Below are 18,429 nucleotides of genomic sequence, written 5' to 3'. Positions count from 1 at the left end.
GCAAACCATTAGACGATAAAAAATATATGCTTTGGGCTGAGCTTAAGGTATCATATATGGTTGTTGTTGTTATTATCTTGATGATAATTTGTTTAAATTACTTATACTAACACACTCTATGCGTAAACGCTACATACTTGGTTTGGTCGGAAAAAGATATAGAGGGTGGAGAGCGTTTTTAACAAACACCTATCTTAAGAATAAAGAAGGAAACTTTATTGAAGAGACCCCGGGACGTCCAAAAAAGTATGAGATATTCCTTAAAGAAGAAGATTGGGTTGAGTTTGTAAATCAAAGAGATGAAGCTTTCCAGAAAAGGAGTGCCACAAATAAGGCGAGAGCATCAAAACTCACGTATCCATACAAAAAAGGGTGTTTGAGATATGCACGCTTAGAGAAAAAAATTGTAAGTAAATAGAAATTCTACATTCTTATTAATTGTCTAAATGTGTTGTAATTGACAATTTTATCATTTTTGTCAATGCATAATTAGAGGAGACGAAAAGTGAGGAAACCTCACTTCCAGTACATGTGTTGCGGAAGGAAGCTCGTGTGGGCAAGAATCGAGCTGTTGATCCCGATGTTCAAAAAGTTTATGATGAATTTGTAACTATAACACTCTTTATTTAATTAAATCAAATGTTTATTAATATATAATTTATTTTTTATCTCCACTAATAATTTTTGAAATGTGAATGAATTACAGGAGACCGTGTTGCAATCGGTATCCACCGACGAGGACCAGGATAATAGTAGCGTACTTATTAGTGCACTAGTGATAAAGCTAGTATTAATTGTCAAAGAAAATTTCCCGAGGTAATTATAAATTCTTTTTTCTTACAATTGTTTTATTTCTGTAATGATAATGACTATATATTTATTATTGGTTTAGGGCATTTTATCTTGCCAACTATACTTATCGTCACCGGATTATCGCCTAGTTGGCAAGGGAAAAGTGAACAACAATTTGGGAGATTTACTTGACCATAGACCGCTCCCGGATGGACACCTGAAAGTATTAGTTGACGTTGTATTAGATCATGATGCGGTGCTACCGGTACCTGACATGGTTTCAGAGACAACATTGTTGCGAGATGTAATAGGGTCATTTGTTGCATGGCCCTCAGACCTCATTTTCATTGGTGATGAGGTATGTTAAAAACCATTATGAATCATTTAGTTTTTGAATGTCAATTCTGAACCGTTACCTTAATTATGTTTTACATGATAACTTTAGACTACTCCAACAAAACCCACAATTAAGGGTAAAGGGATTTTGCAGGAGGAAGAGTCTGTTGCATCACTAAAAGAGGTACATTTAAAGTGTTAATATATGATCTGAATCTAAAACTGCATGATTTTATATTTTACCTAAGTTATATGATTTTTAGATATCTGCTTGAGGGTCACAACAGGTGACTCAACAAGTTCATAACGTACCACCCAAGGAAAAGGATCCTCCAAAGGTCGGGGCAAAAAGAGGTGCTTTTGTGCCTCGATACCAGCAGACGCTCGGAACACTTGTTGATATGTCAGATTTGACGACAGGTGCTTTCTGTGAAATTAATATGGATGAAGTTGTCTTTGGTATTGAATTCCTCAAAAGTGTTGCACTAGATGACATGAAAGAGATTTTTACGCATGCCCAATTAGGCGTCGGTAATATTCACGCATACATTAGGTAAATCGATGAATATATTATTTAATTAGTTGAACAATTTATTTACACATTTCAATGAAAATAATATAATGTTTATTATGTTTTTATTTAAGGTTGTTGTATGACAAAGTGTTACGCGGAACTGAATTGTCAAACAGATTCCATTTCGTGTCTTCCGCCCATTGCAGCAGACAAACAATTGCTACAGAACCGGATTCAATTACACAACGCTTAGTCGATAGATTCATGACCACCGACAATATAGAAAGCCTGTTTCTTTGGGCGTATAATACCCGACCAGTAGGGTTAGTTTTTCATTCTTGGTTGATCTAATCTTTGTTTCTTTTGCATAGCAAAATTTTCATATAAACTTTTGTTTTAATTTATAGAGCACACTGGTTGTTGCTTGCTATCAACCCTATAAAAGAAGTGGTATATTTTCTGAATTCGATAGATGTTGAGTGGACCAATCATCCGGCTATGAAGTCAACGATTGATAGGTAAGTGAGATCTTTCTAAATATTCGTGTATATTTATATATTTAATTATTTGTGAGATTGATCTATGCTTTTATATTTTTGTTAGATCAAGACAAGTGTTTCGAAGTCAAAGAGACGCAAAGGTAGGGGTGGCAAAACGGGCCAGGCCCGCCGGGTAGACCCGTTTAACCCGCCATTTTTGGCGGGCTGGGTTGAGGTTTTCGGCTCGGTACCTTAAGTTGGCCCGCCCTGCCTAACCCGCTAAAAAACCGGGCCGAGTCGGGGCGGGTTTTGCCCGTGGGCTTTTTGTTAAAATAAATATTTTTTATTTAGAATTAAAACAACTTTAACTATAAAAACAACACTCTTCTCTTAGAATTGTATTCTAAATTATTATACATACAAATTGAATTATAATTGTAACGTTCTTTCTATAACTTTCTAATACATGTGTTGATTGAAAAAGTTTGAAATAAAAGAAAAGTTGTATAACATGCATAATTATTAAGTTGTTAATACATTAGCTCACATGTTTTCTTTAGAAATATATGTTGATTTTAAGAAAATGAGACAAATTTTGGATTTAACTATTAAGGAATCGGTTAATATAAAAGTTTATATGAAGTAATTAGTGAGAAAGTTAGGTGTTGATATTTTATGCACTACTATTTTATGCACCGTGATGTATTATGCGGTGTAATTGTTATCATTGTTTTATGTAAATTCTTAATTGGATTTTTTAGAAGTTAGTTTTTAAATAGGATTAAAGTGATATGTATTATTTATTTATTTTGATACGTTTTTTATTGTGGTTGAGTTTATTTCGTTATTTTTTTGTTATAATTGATCTTTATTTGTTTTATTTTTTGAACTGTTTGGACTTAAGATATGTTGAAGTTCTATTGTGTGTTTTTAAAAAAAATATTTTCTCAACCTTTTTGGTTATAATTAATTTTTTTGTAAATTATGTGGTAAATCAAATTGTAAAAGAAAAATAAAAATAAAAATTGGCGGGCCGGCCCGCCAACCCGCCAACTCGTTAGTAAACGGGGCGGGCATGCCTTTTGAGCTCGGACACCTAAGTAGGCCCGCCCCGCCCCACCCCGCTTTTGGACGGGCTTAAATGGGGTGGGCCTAAACGGGGCAGGCAGGCCGCTTTGCCACCCCTACGCAAAGGTATCCCGGACAAAATCAAACAACATTACTTGGATCAAAGTGCAGGTACATTAATTTTCACCATTTTTCTTATAATAGTTATGCTACTTGATAAAACAAGACAACTATAAAATCTTATTTGTTTTTCTATGTAGTGTCAGCAATAGCGAAACCGTTATGATTGCGGATACTTTGTTTTGAGGTTTTTGAAAGAAATCCTTCAAACGTACAATTAGAGATTCCAATCACGGTATGGATTTATAACTTAGGATAATTTATTATAATTTATTACATTTAACTAAATCATGCATATTATGTTTTTGTTATATAGTACTTTGTTGACTTCTATGCTGCTTCTTACACGAGACTTAAGTTGGAAGAAATCAAAGAGGAGTTGTATCAATTTTATATTCACCGGCTATTCATATAGGTATGAATATATTATTGTGTGAAAAGTTTTATGAATACATTACTGTGTGACAGATTTTGATAATGATTTTGTGTTTGAGTTTCTTTGGTGGATGTTAGTTCATTTTGCTTAATATTAATTGACGATGATGACGTTGTTATATGAATCAAGTTTGTTGTTTGCTGAATAAGAATGTTGAACTTTGTTTTTGTTATTGTTAAGTTTGATTCTTAAATAAGTGGTGTTGATAGTTTGATTTGAGACTGGATTCAGTTGCAAATCACATGAAATTTTTGCTAATAATAGTGCTGATGTTTCTGCAAAGTTAGTTTAATTGACCGTGTTGTTCTGTTCATACTTTGCAGGACCATAGGACTGTGCGCTCGTCAGATTTTGAGATTTTCGGTCTTATATTCTGATTTAGTTATATGTATTTGTTGTAAACATGTGAATTGAACTATAATGGTGTATATATTTTATTTTGGATTATAATGGTATTATATTGGTATATAATGGTATATAATGTCCTACATATGATTGAAAATATTACAGGTTGAAAATATATTACAAGTCGAAAATAAATATAGGTTGAAAATATTACAGGTTGAAAATATATTACAGGTCGAAAATATTATAGGTTGAAAATAAATATAAATTACAGGTCGAACCGGGAGGCTTAAATTACAGGTTGCCCTTTAAAATACTGCATTTAACAACGACAGCGCTTTCAAAAACGCTCTTAAAGGCCTACCTACGAAAGCGCTTTCTAATTAAAAGCGTTGCCTAAGATAAAAAAGCATAAAAGATAAAAAAAGCACAACCTACGAAAGCGCTTTTTGGAAAAAGCGCTGCTATAGGGTATGCTATGAGAGCGTTTTTCCGGATAAAAGCGCTGCTATAGGGGATGCTACGAGAGCACTTTTTTTATAAAAAGCGCTGCTATAGGGGATGCTATGAGAGAGCTTATCTACTTTGCACCCTAACGGGCTTATGGGTATTGGTGGGAAGAGGGCTTAAGCAAAGTGATTATGAATCGTTTTGCCTCCTTCCTTGATTCGTCTTTCACCATTAAGGTGCTGTAGAGGATGCTACGAGAGCGCTTTTCTGGAAAAAGCGCTGCTATAGGGGATGATACGAGAGCGCTTTTAGCGTATCAAAAAGCGATGTCTTTACCTACGGAAATGCTAGCTATGACAGCGCTTTTAGGCGCACTAATAGCCCAAAAAAAAGCGCGTAAAAACTGCTGTTTGGCATAGTGTAAGACAAAAGTAGATTTATTTGAATTTTTACAACTATTCAGTTAGTGATTTTAATTGAATATTTATCACTAAAGGTATAATGCTATTAATAGAATAGTAGCTATAGTAACAAAGGCCCATCTTTACACCACCAGTGGTGAAATGCAATCACATAAATATGTTTGAAATAAAAACAGTATTTATTTTTTAATTATATTTATTTTCAACTTATAACTAGTAGAACATTCGTCCGTCCGCATGAGTACTATTGTTGTACGCACAATTTTGTTTTCAAAATATAAAAAAGTGTAAATTAGAAAAACCAAATAGTTCACAAAAGTTGTTTATTATTTCTATAAGAAAGAGATATTTTAAATATATAAAAAATTGTATCGAATTTTCAATTTTTAAAAGAAAAACATAATTAAAAAATATTTTAATTATTCATATATTATCTTAAAAATTATTGTATATTAAACTAAAAATAATTGCAAAATATAAATATTAGATACATAATTCTGGTTAAAGATCTTTTGCTAAATAGGGGAATTCCTAACATCCCTTCGGCTGAGTGTTTGTTTTGTTCGGCTGTAGCAGCAAAATTCGAAACACTTGTTCCTTGATTGTGTTGTATCTAAGGAGATTTGGCATAAAATTTACCTTTGATTGGGTGAGTATCTCCACTTATCTTGGGAGGAGTTTAGGAACTTTGATACTATTCAAAACAAGTTGAAGAAGTCCAAGTCTAAGATTAACATTATATGGAAAGCAATATTATGGAGTTTATGGGGTATGAGAAACAAAATTATTTTTGACAACAAACCTTATAGTTATGATGAGGTGTTTTTCAATGTAATTTTATTTTCATGGAGATGATTGGATTTATGCTATCTTTAACACCTGTATTTTTAAATTATTAAAAAAATTGAATTTTGATTAATTATTTAATTAAAATTTAGTTTATGAATATTTTTGAAAATAATGGAATAAATGAATAAAAAGAGAATATTGGACTTTTGGGATGTGAGGGGTAATTAGGGGGTGTATGGAGTAAAAAGCTCTACACTTAGTACTAATTCTATTATTATTTTATTATTGGGAAAATAGAAAAGAAAGGAACAAGAGAAGAGTTGAGAGAAAATATTTTGATCGTAGAAGTGAGAAGAGCAAAGGAAGGAGGAAAAACCCCAAAGTTCAAGGATCAATTCAAGAATCTCCATCAAGGTAAGGAGTGACTATTCTTTATTAACTAGTATTATAGTTTTGATGATAGTAGAATAGATTAAGAGTTTGAACCTCTATTTAGGATGTTAGGGTTTATGATATTCTAACACTGACATGCCCAATTTGATGAATATGATGCAATTGGTTTGTTATAATTGATGGATTATAGTTATATTGCATTGTTGTTGTGTTATAATCATGAAAACTGGTGAAATTTGGTCACTATAATGTGTGAGTTCTTATTTGGTATTGATAGTGAAAGTATGAATGAAGAAAAGTCGTGAAATTGGGATTTTCTGCTACTGTTCACGCAGGAACCAGGTTCTATCTGGTGACGATCCGGGTTCTAGTACAAAATCCAGGAAGGGTGTATTTTCTGAACTGTAGGAACCGGTTCCTGGTATAAAAACCAGAGAGGTGTTTCTGAAGGATTTCAGGAACCGGTTCCCACATAGGGAGGAACCGGGTTCCACAGATTTTTCTTAAATCTTACTTAACTTTAAAAACTTCTAATTTTCAAACCGTAAGTCCGTTTTAGATGCCGTTTTGGACGTTGTTTCTTAAATTAAATACTCTACCATATAAAAAAATAAAAAAAATAACTTGATTCTATTATTAAAAGTATCGATTTCTCCAAATATGGTTTATTCTTATTTTGCATAATTGATGATGTGCAATGGTTTGTTGTTTTCATAATTAAATATATGTGTGGTGTCGTTTTTTTACCTCCCCGTTTCACTTGGGAGGACGGCACGTCAGATCCTTCACGCGAAATTTAGAATGAGAAAGGCGCCCTTGTGGGATAAATTTTATTTCAGTTATTCCTACGATAGCACACGAACTTTTTAATTATCCTACGAAGAGGAAGGGGAAAAAGATCTCAAATAAACCCTAAGAGTTTTCTAGGTGTGTGGATTTCACCTAATCAGAAGTTCTGGAGTACGGGAGGTCGGTTATACATAGGGAAGGTTTTAAGCACCCTACATATCCGTAGTACTCTACGGGAACCTTCTATGTGTCTATGTGTGTGTGTTTTCTAATTGATTGGGAAAGTTTCTCCTCTGTGTTAGGAGAGAGAATTGAACTGAGTTGGAATGAAAGACAAATGAACTGACTGTTTTTGGTTTTTTATTAGCTCGCTGAGATTCCTTGTGAATCTCATGCCTACATATCCTTAATGGAAGTCATAGCTTTTTGTAGATCGGGGAACTAATTAGGGAAATGAATTGATTTTTTTGGTTCCTTGCTTGAAGCTCAAGGTTGAAGCTTTGAAATTAAATTTTTGTTTATAGTAAAGAGACATGAAGTCATCTTTACAGAGAGGTATTTCTACTATTCCACCACAAACATTTAAAGTGATAGAAAAGCTGAGTTTATTTCATAAGAGAGGGACCTTACTTGGTTGTGTACAAGTATGTCAGTCGCGTGACTCTTGAATGAAAGAAAGATTCTCAACCAAATTAGGGAAAGTTGTACAAGTCTGGGGATGTGCCAGAGCACGCCTTTCAGAGTCCTAAATGGGAGAATGTTTGAAATTGAAATGTTTCTTTGTTGGTTTGTTTGTTTGAATGTGGTGAAATAGGAGAAATATCTCTATATAGAGATAAGTCATATATATATATATATACTATATGAAAGATTTGAATTTAACTGGCTTGTATGAGGCCCAAGCTTGAGGCTTAAAAGATTTTTATTGACTCTGGGAGATGACTCCATTGGGAATTGACTTTGACAAAGGGATTTCGTGTTTTGTATAAAGCCCAGAATTGAGGCTGACTCTAGTTGGAGAGTGTTTATTTTGGTTTTTAATTGAAGGTTTTATTTTAGTGTTATGTACAAAGCCCAAAATTGTGGCTGACTCTGCCTAGGGAGACTTTATTTCCTGCCTTATATGAGGCCCAAGGTTGTGGATAACTGCTGAGGAAACAGAGTTTGGAGACTATGGATGACTCTATTTTGTGTGCCTTTTACAAAGCCCAAGGTTGTGGATAACTTTCTAGGGAAAGGACTCAAAGGGTATGAATCTTTTGACATAGAAAATGATGTTTATCTGCCTTGTACAAAGCCCAAGGTTGTGGCTGACTTAGTGGGAAAAAGATCCTAAAGGTTAGGAATCTTTTGACACAGGAAATGATGTTTATCTGCCTTGTACAAATCCCAAGGTTATAGCTATTTGATGGGGAAGGACTCATTGTGGAGACTCTATTATCTGCCTTATACAAAACCCAAGGTTGTGGCTGACTACTCGATAGGGAAATACCTATGAGTAGGATTTTTGACTCTGAGGGGAGTATCTGCCTTGTACAAAGCCCAAGGTTGAGGCTGACTCTACTGAGGATTACTCTGTTGTTTTAGAGACTAAAGGTTGACCCTTCTGGGAATTGCGCTCTTACTAAGTAGTGATTGATGAATGAAAGCCTAGAGTTGAAGGTTGACCTTACTGAGGAATGTATTTGAGTGATTGATACTGACCCTAGGTTGACTCTATTGGGGGGGTTTGAAGGTTTGAATGAAAGTTGTTTTGGAAGCTAACCCTTTCCAAGGAATTAGGAATTTGGATTTGAAGGATTGATTTTGGAGGCTGACCCTTTCAAGGGGTTTTTGTCTTTGAAATATTTGATTGTGGAGGCTGACCCTTTCCAAAGGTTTTTGACTTTGAAAGATTTGATGGAGGCTAACCCTTTCCAAGGGTTTTGAGTTTGAAAGAATGGATTGTGGAGGCTAACCCTTTCCAGGGGTTTTGACTTGAAAGGAAGATTTTTGGAGGCTGGCCTTTTCTAGGGGTTTTGACTTTGAAATATTTTATGGAGGCTAACCCTTTCCATGGGTTTTGAATTTAAAAGAAGATTTTAGATTTTTTGTTTAAAGCCCAAGATTAAGGCTGACTCTGACTGAGGATATTCAGAGGTGGAACCTAGACTTTACTAAGGAAAAGACTCATTGGAGATTGAGAATAAAGGTGACAGAGACTGTCCATGTCTCTCATTCCAAAAGTTGAACTCAATACTGAGATTGAGACATTCTTAGCTTATTTGAAGTTTGGTTTGAAGAATAGAAGATTCTCACTAGGGTAGGCTAAAAGGTGACTAAATACATGTTCCTAAGTTTATAAGAAACCTGATGGGTCCTTGAATACAAGCTCAAGAGAAAGCTGGCATAATGCTTTTAAGAAGCCTGTGGGTCCTTGTATTGTAAGCCCAAGAGGAGGCTAATCGAGGGTCCTTGTTATAGCAAAAGAGAAAGCTATGTGGTTTTGAAATTATTTTGGCTCTAAGAAAATGGGTAAGAGGTTTCAATGGGAATAATTCCTCTTGGGCGGATGTGCCCTATTTTTGTTCTAAGACTTTTTTCAAGATGTTTCACCGGGAATAATTCATCTTGAGGTTTGAACTAAGGAAACCTAAATAGGAAAGAGGCTTCACCGGGAAGACATTCTCAATCCTAGGCCATAGTCCTATAATATATATATATATAGTTTATTTGTCCTAAGGTTATACTCAGACGGAGTTCTAAACAATATATATACAGTATTATATTTGACAGAAATTTAAATGAAAGCTTGTATAATACTGAGGTATGCCCTTCTATTTATAGGCAAAAGGTTCAGAACAAATTAGGGAGAGTGAGCTTTGCTTAATGAGGTTAACTTGGTTTCTTGGTTATGAAGGAATTTCAAAAATATCCAAAATGCAATGATGGAAATTTTGATTCCACTTGATCAACTCCCTAGCCATAGATCATGTATAATCTTAGGGGACAATTCTTATGCATAAGTGAACTCTAATTGGCTTAGGAGAAGATTCTTTGGTGATTCATCAAGATTCCAAATTTGTAATGATTACTTAATGACATGGCATTGAATTTTTGCAACTTGGCCAAAAATGATGAAATAGTGCATTTTATTTCTTCAAATCTCTTCTGATATCATATGGATGAGGATGCATCAATTGGTAGAGGCATTGGCACAAAATTTGCAAAATTCAAATTTGGACATGACCTATAATTTCACTTCAAATTCCCTACTTTGATCAATCATATCTCTTAGCTCATGATGAATTTGAAGATGGTTGAACATAATTTGGAAAGCCCTTGACTTGTACTTCAACTCATTAGTTTGGTGTTTGTCCAAAATCCTTAGGGAAATTAGTGAAAAAGTCCCATAAAGTTTGAAGAAAACTAGGTTTCTTTGCTAGTTTTATGAAGGCATACACTTTGAAGCTCCATATCTCTTCAATGGTTGATTTCTAGCCAAAAAAATTATATGTGACAAATTTGTTCATTGGATCAAAATCTACAACTTTGATGTTGGACGTTTTTTTCAGTTTGTACTTGAAATTTTGAGAAATTCCTTTCCAAAGTTTTGAAAAAAAGACCTTTAAACACTTAGAAAAATTTCTAAGTATGAAACTTTTTAAGTGATGCCCTGGAGATTTTTTGGGTTTCCCAGATGTGATCCCGGATTTTAGTCCTTGATGGGCTCAAAACCCTAGTTTGGTGACCTAGGAAAACTTGAGTTCTTATGACTGGTGTCTAATCAACATAGGTGGATAAATGAATCATTTGAGTCTTATGATTGTATTAGAGGTCATTTTCTTATTGATTGATCCTTTGCATGAGCTTCTTTGTTCTTGAACACTGTCGATTGAGTACTAGATAAACAAGTGACTGTTCTGGGTACTTGTCTTGAATTGATGAACTATCTGGAGGTGTGACATCTCAGGGGGGTCAAAATTAGGGTATGACAATATGCAATGATGTGTGTTGTTATAATGTGATAGCTTCTGCTTGTTATGCAAATGGATGATATTCATGGTAAATGTTGTTATCATGTGTTTTGATGAATGATGTTGCATGCTTGGTAGTTTGCATGCATATGCATCTTGGTGACATTGGTTCCCATTGTATGGAATCGATGTGTATTGTGAATAGCCAAGCCCGGGATATGGGAGGTGATACTAGATATTATTCTGGTGACGCAGACGAATCGACGATACTGTATCCAATTGAGGGATCAGTGTTGGTGACATGGTTCACTTGTCGTTGGTACCATATGCACAAGAGTCTGCATAGTCTTTGTATAAATTGTGACATGTCAGGATGAAATTCGGTGTTATGATTATGTTGTGTCATTGGATCATACTCTCGACTTGTTCTTGTGATTGGTATGAATTGATTAATCTGAATATGCTAAGTTGGATGGATAACTGCTTATGAATTCCATATCTGAAGATTTATAATGCTATTTAATTTATGATGTAGTCTCACCCTTACTCTTATATTTCAGATTGAAGCTAAGTGGCTTAGATGTTTTGTGAGGATGGATTTTAGGGAGTTATCGCTCTTAGTCTAATAATTAGGTGTAGGTGTCATGCTCTGAATACTTGAAACACTGGGAACGCATGTTTTTAGAGTTATCATTATCTTTTATTTCTTTATTATTTGGTTTGGATAATATTCTTTTGTTGGAATTAAAGGCTGAGATCCTTATGAATGATGTTTCATGGAGTATCCAAATATTATTGATTATCCGCTGTGATAAAACATGAGTTTGAATTAATTATATGTTGTTTACTCAGTAGAGCATGATTACACATGGAATGTATAATTGTTTTAAATTGTGACGTCCTTGAATTCATGTTTAACTCTGATTATGCACTATGTTATTCGGGGTATTTAGAAGGGTATTACACTATCCTTTGTCTTCCGTTAGTTTTTACAACTGGTACAAGAGACCAATGGATTGTTTCAACTCTTCTTAGAGTTTTTTTAAGGGCTGCACCCCTAGTGCGATTTCTTATTAATCAATTGCCTATTGAAAAAAAAATCGACACATTTTTATCTTGTTTGAATTCATACATAATTTTTATTTTCTTTAATTTTAAAAAATCTAATAACACGTGCATTCACAATGATTTTGATGTGGTTACCCATGCGTTCACATGATACTGCCGTGTTACCCGTGTGTTCACAAAAAAAATTGGCATGGTTATCTGTATTTCACAATTTTTTTGGCATGGTTACCTGTGCGTTCACACGGTACTTGTGTGTTACCTGTGCGTTCACACTTATTTTGATTTGGTTACTCGTTCGCCCACACACATACTGGTGTAGTACACAGGTTTTTTTTTCCTGTTTATAAAAATTTTTATATCAACAATACACTACTTTTCATTTATATTTGGAGCATAAATAAAGCATTTCCATATACACAAATTTCTCCTATTTGAATTCATACATTAATTTAAAAAATACTAACTTTTATTTTATTTAATTGTATACAAAATATAATAATCTGTGCGCTCGCATGAATTTTGGTATGGTTACTCGTGTGTTCGCACGACTATAGGTGTGTTACGCACATTTATTTCTAAAATTTAAATTTTAAATAAATTTAAAATTTTCTCTCTCTTCCTTTTGTATGTTTCTAAGAATGTAAATTTGTGTTTGTTTTCAAGTATTTCATAAGGTGAACAGATGAATTTATATAATGTTCTCAAAATTAATTAATAAACGATAAATAAGTTTTTGGTTTTATAAACTTTATAAAAGTACTATTTGGGCTTCTGAACATAATGACTACAACAAATGATTCCATGAGATTTGTTATTCCATCTCATGCTTTTCTAGCGCATCAAGTGGAATTTAAAATATATCCTTGAAAACCGAAAATATATTGTCGGTGCGCACCTCCACATACATAATTCATTCATTTTTGAGATTGACTCCATTTTACAGTAAAATTGATAAATGCACTTCTAGTTTATGATCGAAAATGTATTTTCGATTCCTATTTTTCTTAATAACAGTTTGTTATTTTTTGTTATTATAAGTGTTATTATTATTATACTTTCTTTTATTGTCAAAATTCAAAAATAGAAAGAAAAAAAATAAGAAAAGTTGCAATTGGGAGGGTCCCGTCAAGCCATGCACTACAGATTATGGTTTTCAACTACAACAACAAAACCAATTTAAAAATTTTCAACTCCAACTTCATCATCAACTCATCTTATCCCTTCATTTCAAACCATCAATGGTCTCAATTCCTGTAGAATGGTCATACTCACATAAATGCATTGCATGCTCCCTAGGTTTGGTGGGTCTTTTACTTTTTATAGAAATCGAAAATACATATTCGGTTCATTCCGAAGGTGTATTTTCGATTTTTCTTAAGTGCAACTTAAAAAAGGTGCGCATGGAAAATATATTTTTGGTTTTAGAATGGAATTTTAGAAAATGCTTAGAGTGTGTTTGGATGAATCATTTTAATGAGAGAAAATAATGATTTGACCAAAATGATTTGAGGGTCTTTTATTTTATCATGGTGTTGAATAAGAAATTCCCTAAAAAATATGCAGGAATCACCCATTACATTTTCAAATTTAAACATCTAAATCTACAAAAAATCAACTTTGAAGTCATTCTGACTTTGTCTGTGCTTAAGCTCTATTTCAAATTCCATTAAGCTCTATTGGTCTTTGATATATTTTTTCAATTCTCCTTTATTTCTAAGCTGAATGCACAAAATTCCTTCTAACTTATTTCAAATCACAAGATAAAACAAAAAATTAAAATTTATATAGCTAATAACTAAAGCCCGACGCCAGTGCATACTAAAACACTACAACATTTTGAGTCTACGACAACGCCTAATTTATGGGAGGTAAAATAACTGTTCTCGTAGAGTGTAATAGAGAACAAATTATACATTCTGTTGCAGTAGGATATATATTTTTTGTAAATATTAAACAACGGCCGAGAACTGTTCTTATATATGACAAAAGGGTAATTTTTATTAACAATATTTTAATACAATAGTAATTATAGGAGACAGTTCTCCTAGGTTTAATTAAAATAAATTTTATTCGTGAAAACTTCTTCTAACTAGAATCGAAAAGTAGCTCTTGCTAGATTTTTTTTTTTGGAAAAAGAAATATGCCCTCGTTAAGACAAATATCAACAGTTCCTCTTCCAAACTATTTCGCTCCTATATGAAATTCATAGCGCGCTAAAACAAAAAATTTCGTTCCCACTCTAAAATATAGAGCGCTAAAACAAATAATTTCATTCCCTGTGCTGAAATTGAAACTCAAAATTCTTCTCCCCCAAACTCGTCAAACCTTCATCTTAACCCTTTTTTCCCTTCTCCATTAATTCTTCAGAATATGTGAACGATTATTCTCCCAAACCCTAACCCTAATCTTTTCTTCCCTTCTCCTTCTTCTCGAACCCTTCAACTTGCATACACATAATTAGGATTTATCAAGGGTTTCACAAAACTCAACTACTTCACAAAATTATGTCATTCAACGGCTTCAAGAAACATTTCAATCAAAGGTTTGATGTAAGTCTCTGGCGACAATGATTTCCATGGAAGGTGCAAGGGTCATAGCACGTTGTGAGGTGGATTTTTCATTTTCAGGATGTGTAAGATTTGTCGCTTCGGTAAGAGTTTCCTTCAACTTGCGTATAATCTCCCCTTCAACTTCCATCTAGTACTTTGATTCACAATAAAAATTAGTTATTTTTGCTCTAGCTTATGATTTAATCAATTTTTCTTCTTCTGTTTTATTTGCTATGGAAATAACCTTGCTCTGCCTTGCTGGAACTACAAGTAGCTAAGACAGTGTGCTGCCTGCTAGAACTACTTGTAGTTGAGTGAGTATGCGAGAGTTAAATTCTTCTCGGTAACAACAATTTAGTGCTACATTATTATTTTGAGAAATTTGTGTCTACTGATTTGGAGTTGTGGTGCTTATTGAGTCTACTGACTTTTAAATTAATTTGTTTGTTTTGTCTTTTTTAGTACTTTATTGTACTGTGAAAAAAATGATGCATAGAATTTGTTTGTGAATATGATAACTTATTTGAGTACTTTACTATACTGTGAAAATGACAAACATTACTTATAGTATTTGAAAAAGAAGTTAACTTGGACGATATATCAGTTATAGGAGAGTCACCTTTCAGTCTCTATAAAACACTCATTTTTATTTATATATATTATTACTTTCATGTTTGGGAAAGAGTAACTGAATTTCAAAGTAAAGAAGTTCAGAGTTGTTCATTGCGATAGTAAAATTTCAAAGTAAAGAAGTTCAGAGTTGTTCATTGAGATAGTAAAATTTCTTCTCAACATCCAACTCACAATTTAAATTTATGTTCCGTTATAGGAGTTTCACCTTTCATTTTTATTTTCTATAAAGTAACCGAAGTTGAGAGATTTTCTTTTTCAGTATTGACAAGTGTTACTGCTCATTGTGATTGTAAAAGATGTGTCACACTCTTTTGTCTCTCATGGTTGCTAAGCAGCTATGACGGAAGTGTTTTATATGAATGAAAGTCTAGCTTTATACAACTCTTCTATGCACTTATTAACCATCGAATGCTCGATGTTGGCACAGATGAAACCATTGGTTTTTTGTTGATTTTGGCACGAAACACATAGATTGGAATGGCAGTGAACACATAATGGTGGAGTTTAGGCTATCCATGTCTGGTTTAATCAAATTTGAGAGCGAGAACATCTTCTTCCATTCTGAGTGGAAGATGTTGAAAGTGGTTTGCAAGCCTCTGAGATTTGAATGTGGTGTTTTATTGGGAGCTTTAGACTGCATTAGATTAGATATGTCAGTTCAGTTTTAAATTAATTGTTGTTAGTTGAATTCACATGTATTCTAGTTTACTGTTAAAGTGCTTCATCTCTGGTGTGTGATTTGATATAACAAAATGTATTTAATTCAAATTCTTAAGCTAGATGCCTTAGAAATGAAAGGTATTTAATCTGACTATGCACTTCCACTGGTTCATTGTAAGTGTAAACTTGAGGCATACAATGGTAAATATAGTGATACATGTTTGTTAATGGATCACCTTTTCAATATGGTCCTTTGAACCTCTCGCTCACAACAGAATAAATGGAAAGTTTTTCCAAAAGAACGGTACTTCTTTCTTATAAGTGTGGGCGATTCAGAGTTTAATTTTGTTGAGGTTTAGTTTAGTTTTCTCGATGTTTAGTTTTGTTGTGGTTTAGTTTTTTCTTATTCAAATGTTTTGTATTTGTTTTTCTAACTTGAAAATTAGAAATACTTGAGATGATTTAAGCTGCATACACATTTGTTTCTTGCAGTGAGTATTCTATACAATTGAATGCTTCACGTTTAAAAGTTCTTCAAGCTCGAGAAGATTAGGTTAATAAAATGAAAGAGGCAGCCAATGAACTCTTGAATGTGAGTGGTGATCCAGAATTTTATAGAAACCACTTAAAATAACTCATTATTCAGGTTGGTTAGAATTTTAATATTGTACCTTGTAGTTATAACATTGATTTTTTCACAAATTTTAATAGGAATTTATAATTTTATAAGAATATGTAATTATGAATTCTCCTAATTATAGTTTTTTCTTCGTCATAAAAACAGTGAATAACAGTAACGGTATTGGTACCTTCCGAAATCATTTTGTCGTGGCCGTTGAAAATACACTTGATGCACGTTTGGATGTATTGCTTTGTAACAAACTTCCAGAGGTATGTTTTTCTCTATAAAATATATTTTTTGCTTATTAACATTTCTCATATAGATTTTCTTGTTCTTTGTAAGATGGTATCATTTAGATTACGTTTTTTGCTTCTTAATTGTCTTTATCACTGAGATTCAACTAGAAAGCTAGTTATTATCAAGATGATCATTGTTCTTCTATAATCTTCATTGTTATTGTTCTTTTATAATTTTCACTGTTATTGTTCTTATATAATCTTCACTGTTAAAAAACTTTGGACTTTAATATTGAAATTAAATAATTGAGGTGAATAATGCACTGTGAGGGACAACTTTCTTGGACATATAACAGGAATAAGGGACTCTATAAAGGTTCAAAAGGGACCTAAGAATTAAGGTTTAGTTGAATTAGTTGTATAAAGGGTCAAAAGGGACCCAAGTGTGATATTTCTAAAGATCTATGGTGACCAATTTATCTTGGATAGTTGCCTAATTTAACTAGCTCTGTGTTGTTTATACAAATTTTTTGCATTAACATTTCAATGTAATACCTTAATGGATGTGTTATCAATGTTAATTGAATTATTTTTCTGCTTAAAACTTTGTCTTTAACCTGATACCAAAACCAATTAATATAAAATTAAAAATAATCAATGATGGCCATAGATTTTTGAGTTCATGAAATGCTATTGCTCTGACATGTGTTAAGGTATTGACGACAATATTAATATATTATGACTGTTTGTCGAAATGTGTTGTTGTTGTTGTTCTACTTTTACTTTCAGTATCTAACTGTTTGTGTATCAAATATTCTTTATAGTAATTAAAATCTTCAATCAATTGTGTATGAAATTAGGTATTTAATATAGATATATACCTATGTATATGCATGACCATGTTTTCTAAGTAATGTTAATTAATTCTTGGATTTTTATTTCAGGCTTGAGGAACTAGTGTTGGTGACGTTTTCATTGTATCATATTGTGCTTTTCATGACAAAAGGATAATACCCATTTATGAGTTTAGAGTACATGAATTTTGTGCACCGTGAACATGGTCTTTCTAGTGAAAATAACATCAAGTGAAAACCACCAAATCTCAATCTACTGAGGATGTTGGGAACGCCTTGATTTTCAACCGGAGTTTAGTGAAATTCATGTACGAGTTTGACTGTCAATTATGGTGAAGCTCTTTTTTTGCATTTTGTTTTGTTTCTAGACAAATTTTCATCTGTTATTGATATTACAGCTTCTGAGAGAAATTAAAGTCGGATTTGGTTTCTTTTGTATATATCCCTGTACAGATAGGTTATTTACTATCATATAAAGTAGCCTTTGCATGTCAAGATTAAGAAGGAAATGGGTATAAAAGATATAAGATCATTTTTAAAATTTGTTTTGAATGTTATTATATAAAAATATTGTGAATGATGGTTGATATTTATTACTATAATAAAACAAAATGATTTCATATTTCTTAAAAAAAAAAATATTTTTGCAACGGTTTTAAACTGTTGCTCTAGCATAGAAACCGTTTTTCTAACCTGTGGAAGAACTTAAGATATGGATCTGCAAGAACGCTTTCAAATGACCTACGGCTTCAACACTAGTACAAAAATGTTAATTTACACCCGTTTTTTTATTAAATTTACACCCATTATTTTTAATAAAAATCGGGTGTATATCCACAGGGTGAGAAATGTCTAACGCATTTACACCCATTTTAAACGGGTGTAAAACGGGTGTAAATACGTTCATAATTACTCCCT

At 32.9% G+C, this 18,429-nt stretch overlaps 1 long non-coding RNA gene across 2 annotated transcripts; it reads left to right on the top strand.

The window, feature by feature from the left end:
- Positions 1-14,107: 14,107 nt before the first annotated feature.
- LOC131599350 (uncharacterized) lies at positions 14,108-17,949 on the top strand. 2 transcript variants are annotated; one of them, XR_009282715.1, is made up of 4 exons: positions 14,108-14,607; positions 15,567-16,445; positions 16,584-16,690; positions 17,602-17,949. It is a non-coding gene; the product is annotated as an uncharacterized LOC131599350 (long non-coding RNA). The 2 variants fall into 2 exon arrangements; XR_009282714.1 differs by having other exon boundaries at positions 14,113-14,607; positions 16,292-16,445.
- Positions 17,950-18,429: the final 480 nt, after the last annotated feature.

The sequence above is a fragment of the Vicia villosa genome, linkage group LG4 (assembly GCF_029867415.1).
Source record: "Vicia villosa cultivar HV-30 ecotype Madison, WI linkage group LG4, Vvil1.0, whole genome shotgun sequence".
Lineage (NCBI taxonomy): Eukaryota > Viridiplantae > Streptophyta > Magnoliopsida > Fabales > Fabaceae > Vicia > Vicia villosa.
This window is presented reverse-complemented; position numbering and strand designations above follow the sequence as displayed.